This window comes from Mirounga angustirostris, unplaced genomic scaffold (assembly GCF_029215605.1).
Source record: "Mirounga angustirostris isolate CCGP_5_RB_7025 unplaced genomic scaffold, mMirAng1.0.hap1 SCAF_2, whole genome shotgun sequence".
NCBI classification, from domain to species: domain Eukaryota; kingdom Metazoa; phylum Chordata; class Mammalia; order Carnivora; family Phocidae; genus Mirounga; species Mirounga angustirostris.
In genome coordinates, this window is record NW_026991710.1 from 36,742,852 (window position 1) to 36,751,944 (window position 9,093).

Sequence of the window (9,093 nt, forward strand, 5' to 3'; positions counted from 1 at the left end):
ATGGAACAAAGAATATTAAGTTAAAGTCCTTGAGAATCTGTTCAAAGGAGTCACCAGAATTGGATATATCTTTCAGAGGATGTGAATAGGAGCACTATATATAATGGCCACCATTCTGTAATTAACCTAAAATTGAAGGACAAAAATGTAATTAACTTCTGCATATATCTTTAAGTAGATATTTTATTTTATACATTGTACCTTTTACTTGAATAAATGCTACCCTCTGGTATCATCCAAATAAAAGGAAATATCAAAGTTAAGGAATAATTATATCTGGCATAATAACCAAGACCCTCTCTAAACATAAATATTCTTTAATTGGATGTTCTGGATTTATTCTGTTCTATTTGTTTGTTTATTTTCTATTTCATAATATAGTCAAAAAATAACATATGAAAGAAAAGAAACACTGCCAGAAATGTTTTTCTATGATAACCTTGAATGTTATTAAGATATCTAAATATAGAAGATGAAACTGAGTTGGAAATTTCTACCAAATCCATACAGGAAGGACTTCACAAGGTCAGGGTTGTTTTTTTCCCCCCTCTCTTGAAGCTACACACTTCTTGTAATTTAATATGAGCATAAACATGTTGCTTAAAATATCAAGGTGGGTCACTGCTTAATTAGCAATTTAAAAATTATTTCAATCAAAGCCATTACATTATAAAGGATATGCAGCAGAGAAACTGAAGGTAGTAGAAAGTATACCTAATTTAGGGGCGCTTGGGTGGTTCAGCTGGTTAAGCAACTGCCTTCGGCTCAGGTCATGATCCTGGAGTCCCGGGATCGAGTCCCGCATCGGGCTCCCTGCTCAGCGAGGAGCCTGCTTCTCCCTCTGACCCTCCCCCCTCTCCTGTACTCTCTCTCATTCTCGCTCTCTCAAATAAATAAATAAATCTTTAAAAAAAAAAAAAGAAAGTATACTAATTTAGGAGCTAGCTAATGGAATTCTAGTCCCAGAACCGCTACCAAGTGATAGCACTTTCTTCTATAAAGTTTTTTTTCTTCTTTATTGAAATAAAGTGATTGTTTCAGATGATCTCTTAGGTGCCATAACATATTAGATTGAGTTATTGTATTTTTTTCTTATTTGAAAAGATTCTTTTTCTTTTTCTATCAGAAATGCAGTGACCTCTGTTCCTCCAAAGCTCTCCTTTGATTCAACATATTCTTGATTTTTTAGAGAAAGGTAAGGAGGACTTCCAAGACTAAAACCTTCATGCTATATAACCTGTGAATTTTATCACCAAGAGCTTCTCATTTCTGAAGTATACAATTTGTTTTCTGATTGCTTGACCTTCTTATTTGTTTTCCATTGCTTTCAAGTTATTATACAATTTTCTTAGTTCTGAATTCCATGTGAAAGGGAGAAGCACTTAAACTTCTACCATATTCCCCCACATAATGCAATCCAATAGTGCTGGAAACAAAGAGATATTAAAATATAATTCATTTTTAATTATTATGTTCAGCTAGCCAACATATAGTACATCATTAAACCTGCTTGTATTAGCGAGCAATTCATTATGTTAACTGAAGAGGTTGAAGAGGCAGACTGCAAAGGGTTGATTCCTCACTTACCACATACCTGCTGAGTGACCTCTTCATCTCTTTGTGCTTCAGTGTCCTTATCCATAGTGACAAAAAACCTACCTTATCAGATATTTTGAAGATTAAATGGATTAGTGCATGCAAAGATCTTAGGAAATTGCCTGCCACACAGTAAGCACCCCATAATATATATTAACAATTATTATATTGCTTTTTTTTCTATTTGATACCTATTTAAAAAAGAAATATCATCAATGAGAGAAATAGAGAATAACAGTTTATATTCTTGGGGTAAAAAAGGCTACTATAGTTGTGCCGGGTGGTTCAGTGGTTCAGCATTGGACTCCTGGTTTCAGCTCAGGTCTTCCAGCTCAGGTCTTCAGATCCAGCTGCCTGGGGCTCTGTGCTCATCAGGGAACATGCTTCTCTCCCTTTTCCTCTGCCTCTGCCTCACCCCCAGCTCCTGCTCTCTCTCCCTCTCTCTCTCAAATAAATAAATCTTTAAAAAGAAATGGCTGCCATAAACATGACAGAAAACCATATACTATAAAAGACTGACAGATTAAAAATAGAAAAAAAGTCAGTTGCAAAATATATTTCCACAAACTATTGTTAAAGAACAAACACTACACTGGAATAAGATATTTGCATCATACATAATAGACAAAAAATAACAACCCTAATTTTAAAAGTGTTCCAATAAGAAATCAATAATAATAAAAGAATCCAATTAAAAATAAGGAAAGGCTGGACATTTTCTTATACCATACACAAAAATAAACTCAAAATGAATGAAAGACTTAAATGTGAAACAGGAATCCATCAAAATCCTAGAGAAGAACACAGGCAGCAACCTCTTCAACCTCAGCCACAGAAACTTCTTGGTAGACGGGTTTCCAAAGGCAAGGGAAACAAAAGCAAAAATGAACTATTGGGACTTCATCAAGATAAAAAGCTTTTGCACAGCAAAGGAAACAATCAACAAAACCAAAAGACAACCTACAGAATGGGAGAAGATATTTGCAAATGTCTTATCAGATAAAGGGCTAGTATCCAAGATCCATAAAGAACTTATCAAACTCAACACCCAAAGAACAAGTAATTCAGTCAAGAAATGGGCAGAAGACATGAACAGACATTTCTCCAAAGAAGACATACAAATGGCCAACAGACACATGAAAAAATGCTTAACGTCACTTGGCATCAGGGATATAAAAAAAACACAATGAAATACCACCTCACACCAGTCAGAATGGCTAAAATTAACAAGTCAGGAAACAAATGTTGGTGCCTCAGGATGCAGAGAAAGGGGAACCCTCTTTATACTGTTGATGGGAAATGCAAGCTGGTGGAACCACTCTGGAAAACAGTATGGAGGTTCCTCAGAAAGTTAAAAATAGAGCTACCCTACGACCCAGCAATTGCACCACTAGGTATTTATCCAAAAGATACAAACATAGTGATCTGAAGAGGCACCACACCCTGATGTTTATAGCAGCAATGTCCACAATAGCCAAACTATGGAAAGAGCCCAGATGTCCATTGATAGATGAATAGATAAAGATGTGGTAAATATATATATTTAATGGAATATTACTCAGCCATCAAAAAAAAAAAAAGAAATCTTACCATTTGCCATGACATGGACGGAACTAGAGGGTATCATGCTAAGCGAAATAAGTCAATCAGAGAAAGACAATTATATGATCTCACTCATATGTGAAATTTAAGAAAAAAACAGAGGATCTTAGGAGAAAGGAGGGAAAAATAAAATAAGACGAAATCAGAGAGTGAGACAAACCATAAGAAACTCTTAACAATAGGAAACAAACTGAGGATTGCTGGAGGGGGAGTGGGTAGGGGGATGGGGTAACTGGGTGCTGGACATTAAGGAGGGCACATGACGTGATGAGCACTGGGTGTTATAAGCAACAGATGAATAGTTGAACTCTACCTCTGAAACTAATGATACACCATATGTTAATTAATTGAATTTGAATATGATAAAATTTTGAAAATAACTAAATAAAAATAAAAATGAGAAAAGGATATCCATAGGAAAAGATACTCAAATGGTCCCAAACTACAACGTCCTTAACTGAAAAATTAAAATGAGATATCATTTTTTGACTATCAATCTGCCCAAATTAAAAGTATTGTGATTATTATTCATTGTTGGAGAGAATGTGAAAAAACTAATGCTCCAAAGTACCATACCTGGTGTGAATGGAAAGCACAATGTCATTAGAGAACAATTTGGGTTTGTACGTCAATGACTGAAATCACATACTCTGAACCCAGTATTTCCAGTTCAAGGAAATCTATTAGAGAAATATTCACATCCACTTGCAAAGAAATTCTTTGCAACATTATTTGTTATAAATAATCAAAAGACTTACATACTCATTAGAAGAGGAATGGCTAAATTAATTTTTAGAACACCCAAGCTATGGAACAATGAGCAGTTATTTTTTTAAAAGGATAACTCCATAAATACAAATATACATTATTGTTTTAAAAACACATTACTGAGTAGTTATATATTATAATCATTTTCTTAAAAATTATACAAATTAGGGGGAAATATTAAGAAATATATCTCAATGACACAATCATGAACTTACATTAATTTTTTTCTTCATCCTATTGCTGTGTTAAGTCTTCTCAGTAAGAACCTCTTTCTTAATTAGAAGAGTTGATAATATTTGCTATTAATTATTTTCATGGGAACTATATTACATGCATGTGACCTTGAAATGACACTTCTTTTATTCGTTAAAGAGGTGATGCATGTACTAACACAGGCACTTTCAAGATCGTTCAATGCAGTGATTTTACAAATTAAAGTAATGCTATCTTTGTCTGTTATTTTATTAAAAGGAGAATTATGATTACCAGTTCCACTATCTAGAAATTTTTAACAATACAGACATGTAACATTTTAATGACAAAATTATGTTTCTTTTTTATTGAGTCAGTGTCCCAAACAAAAATGCCATATGTGTATATAAATAGTACCAATAGGTATTCATATTGAGGTTTCATGTAAAAGCTCAGTATTAGCTGAAGCATGATTCAGAATGTCAAGCAAACCTATTCAGTACTGTCCTGAATTTAGGTAATAAAATCAAATCGCACAAATGTCATACAAGTGTTTCTATGAAAACATTAGGCAATTCTATTTTCTCTTTTAAAGATGTCTTATATATACTTAAAATACTTATCTTAACAACTGAAAATATATGGCACAGTAAGAAAGGGAGAAAAACACTTAATGAGGACATGATGGCTGTATTCAAACACCTGCAGTGTTTTTATGTGAAGAAAGAGTAGACAGACACACATTCTCTTGCTCCAGAAAGCTGAACTTAGATATGTGGAAATTGTATAGAGAAAGAATTACTTTAGTGGTATAAGACACTTCTAAACTTTCACTTTTTATTTCATATAATTTTATACTACCTGCATAAATTTTTTAAAAGAAACATCGATTATAAAAAAGAAACATCAATTATTTTTAAAAATTTTTAAATTACATTCAGAAAAAGGATAGATCAAAAATAAGTAGAGTCACTGAGTCTTAAAGAATTGATAGGGAAAGTGATTTTAGCACTGTCCAATAATGGAGAAGATTGTTTCAAAGAGTACCATTCTTTATCCCAGGAAGCTTTCAATGGATACTACACAATAAATTCCAGAGATATATAGGCCAAGTTCCTTCATTAGGTAGGGATTGAACTAAAAGATCTCAGAAGTCTCTTTAAAGCACAGTAGACTACCATGTCACTGTAACATTTAGTCCTGCATATATATAAACATTACTCCAAGCCTAAAACATCTGGAAACACCTACACAGCAAGTTACTCATTTTGTGGGTAACATGCTTGAATTTGGAGCATTTCTAGAATGGAAAAAGGGTTAAATACCAACCAACTGAACTTCATTGCTCTGTAATAATAATGATGATGATGATGATGATGATAAATAAAATGTTATATGTCCATATCTAAGGACATATAACTAAGTTATAAGGTACATTTCTCTTAGTTTGCTTAATAATACAAATTTCTAAAGAAAAAATTTAAATAGTTATACCAAGACTTGACTTCCTAATTCTCTAATCTTATGCTTCACTAAATCTTTTTGTTATCAATTTCATGTTTTGACGGATTAAAATCAATAGGGGATAATAGTGGAATATAGATAGAGAAAGAGAGAAAAGAAGGAGGAGGAGAGAGGAGGGGGTGGAGGAGAGGGAGAGTGAGGAAGAGGAGGTGGAGAGGGAGCTGGGAGAGGGAGGAAGGGAGGAGGGGGAGAAGGTAGAGAATAACAACAATCATGATTCAGAAATCCTATTACAGTATATAACTATACTTTGTAAAACATTTACTAATAAACTTCAGAAAGAACTGCCTGATGGACAACAAACTGTCATCTATTATCTTCCTCTGAAGAGAAGTGACTATTTGTTGGTTTTGTTCTCAGCATTCAAACCTTCTTCTTAAAAGCACCCAATTATCTTTTGAGGAATTATATTCTGCTTTTTCTTTCCCAATGTGTGTAGCATTAGTGGAAAGATAATTCTCAGAAACTGCTCCCTACACTAAATAACCCCAAAGACCAAATTTCCCTTCTTACATAAAGAGAATCAGGAAGTGACCTAAGCTTGGTAAAGCAAATGCTCTGTGCCATGAATATTGCAACCCAGGAGAAGATACAAGCATAAGCAAGAACAGGTGTAGGAAAACTGTCACAAGGGCATCATGCTTTCAAACTTTAGTTCACGCTCTAAGGACTTTGAGGCAGCTTTGGTTCTCACTTGTTTTCAAAACAGATCTCCAGAAACCCAGAAACCTGTGATTTCACCTACATTCTTCTTGTAAATTCTCCTTTGTATAACTTAGCCAAAATTAGTTTGTTGCTGGAAGCTAAAATCCATAGATTATCGGGGGTCAGTGACAAGTATGTAATTAAAGTACTGAATTTAGATACACAGTGAGAATTACTAACCTTGATATAAAATAATTTTACAAAGATTTACAAAGATGTGAGATAAATAGTTTTATAAGAGTGCTAGATAAATGTTTGTAAAGCATGCTATTTACAATAGTAGGAAAACCAATAAAATACTAGGATTAAATCATAAAAAATGTGCAAGACCTCTTCACAGAAAAACAACATTACATTGAGTGAAAATAAAGAGGATCTAAAAAACTAGAGAGAGAGATCACATTCATGGATTTGAGGTCTCAACATTTTAAGACATTAATTCTCCCCAATTTACTCTAGTGATTGAATGAATCCAAGTAAAAATCACAACTTTGTGAAGTATGTGTGTGTAATTTGACAAGTTGATACTAACAGGTGGAAATGCAAAGAGCCAAGAATAGCTAAGACACTACTATGGAAGAACAAGGCAAAAAGACTTGCTGTACGGGATATCAGGAGTTATTACAAAAACACAATTAAGACAATTGGCACAAGGACAAACAAGTGAACAAATGGAATGAAATAAAGAGTTCATTACCAGATGCATGCATATACAGACAATTGATTTTTATCACTTCATATCATTTTATACAGTGGGGAATGGACAGTCTCTTTCAATAAATGATTCTAGGACAATTTAAAATCCACAATGGAATAAAATGAAATTAGACATCTATCTCACATAATACATAAAAATCAATTCCGGGTAAAGTATAGAGCAAATGTAAAAGGCAAAACAATAAAGCTTCTAGAACATAATATAGGAAAGTATATGATAGGGCAGAAAAAGATTTCATAAATAGGACACAATAAGCAATACCCATGAAGAAAAAGACTGTTAAATTGGATCACATAAAGATTAATTCTTTATGGGGGCGCCTGGGTGGCTCAGTTGGTTAAGCGACTGCCTTCGGCTCAGGTCATGATCCTGGAGTCCCTGGATCGAGTCCCGCATCGGGCTCCCTGCTTGGCGGGGAGTCTGCTTCTCCCTCTGACCCTCCCCCCTCTCATGTGCTCTCTCTCATTCTCTCTCTCTCAAATAAATAAATAAAATCTTAAAAAAAAAAAAAAGATTAATTCTTTATGTTCCCAGCAGATAGCATGAAGAGAGTAAAAACGTAAGCCACACACTGAGAGAAAATATTTGCAACAAATAGAACCAACACAGGATTTTTATACGTGTGGGTGTGTGTATCAATCATAATCAACGGGGGGGAGGGGAAGATAACCCAGTAGAAAAATATGGCAAGAGATTTAAACAAATATTTCCCAGATGGCCAAATGGAACTCAACCTAATTAGTCAGATATGCAAATTAAAAATACACTGCGATACCAGAGCACACTAATCAGAGTGGCTAGACTTTCAAAACCTGACAAATACCATGGTTGGTAGGGAGATGAAGTAATGGGGAAAATATCAAATGGCTGGAGGGAGCGCACGGTTCTACCACTCTGGAAAGTTTGGCGTTATCTACTAAAGCTAAAGACACATGTACCTAGCAGTTCCACGTCTAAGTGTATACACCCAAGAGACATGAAGATCAAAACTAGAGACAACTTAAATGTCCATGAACAGAATAGATTTAAAAATTGAGAAGTAGCCAAATGATAAATACTTTTAAAGCAATGAAAGGGAGCAAAGTACAGCTACACACATGGCTCAATATCACAAGCATTATGCTGACTGTAGGAGGCTAGGATGCATATGGCATGATTCCATTTCTTCAAAAAATGGCCAACTAAACATGGTTAGGGATACACCCTTAAGAGTTAAAATTATAGGGTGCCTGGGTGGCTCAGTTGGTTAAGCAACTGCCTTCGGCTCAGGTCATGATCCTGGAGTCCTGGGATCGAGTCCCTCATCAGGCTTCCTGCTCGGCGGGGAGTCTGCTTCTCCCTCTGACCCTCCCTCTCTCATGCTCTCTCTCATTCTCTCTCTCTCTCTCCAATAAATAAATAAAATCTTTTTTAAAAAAAGTTAAAATTATAAAGAAGGAAATTAATAACATTAAATTGGTAACCTTAAGGTCAACATAAAAATTAACTTGGGAGGCTACGGCACAGATGGTGTTTAAGAGCGTAAAGATCTATTTGCTGTCCTGAATGTGGAGGCCCAGGTATTGGCTTTGCAGTAGCATATAACTTTGCTTTAGAGACTTTTCTGAATATATGTCGTACCAATAAAAATTTGAAATAAAAAGTAAATCAGAAATTTTACTCTCCAAATAATAGTTTTTAAATCAGAAAGCCCCACATGTATTAATAGAATAGTACTGTAAAAACTTCTGTTACATAATTTTTTTTCTTATGATTTCATTTTTTCTCTTGCCTAGATTCATTTATTTAGCAAGATTTTAATACACTGTTCCTTCTTCTACTAACTGGCTTTCCCTAACATATCAAATTGTATGATTTTCTTACCCTATTGATATTTTATTGAAGTTAATGGCAGGCAAAAGCTTGTAATAGGAATAAAATGAATTACATTTTCAATACATCACTTACAAAATGTATTGATCATCCATGTCATCAGTTATTTGCAGACT

At 34.3% G+C, this 9,093-nt stretch overlaps 1 protein-coding gene across 1 annotated transcript in view; it reads right to left on the reverse strand.

Moving 5' to 3' along the window:
- KCTD8 (potassium channel tetramerization domain containing 8) overlaps positions 1 to 9,093 on the reverse strand; it is a 237,490-nt gene that overhangs the window by 144,336 nt on the left and 84,061 nt on the right. The gene's annotated exons all lie outside the window — the stretch shown is intronic.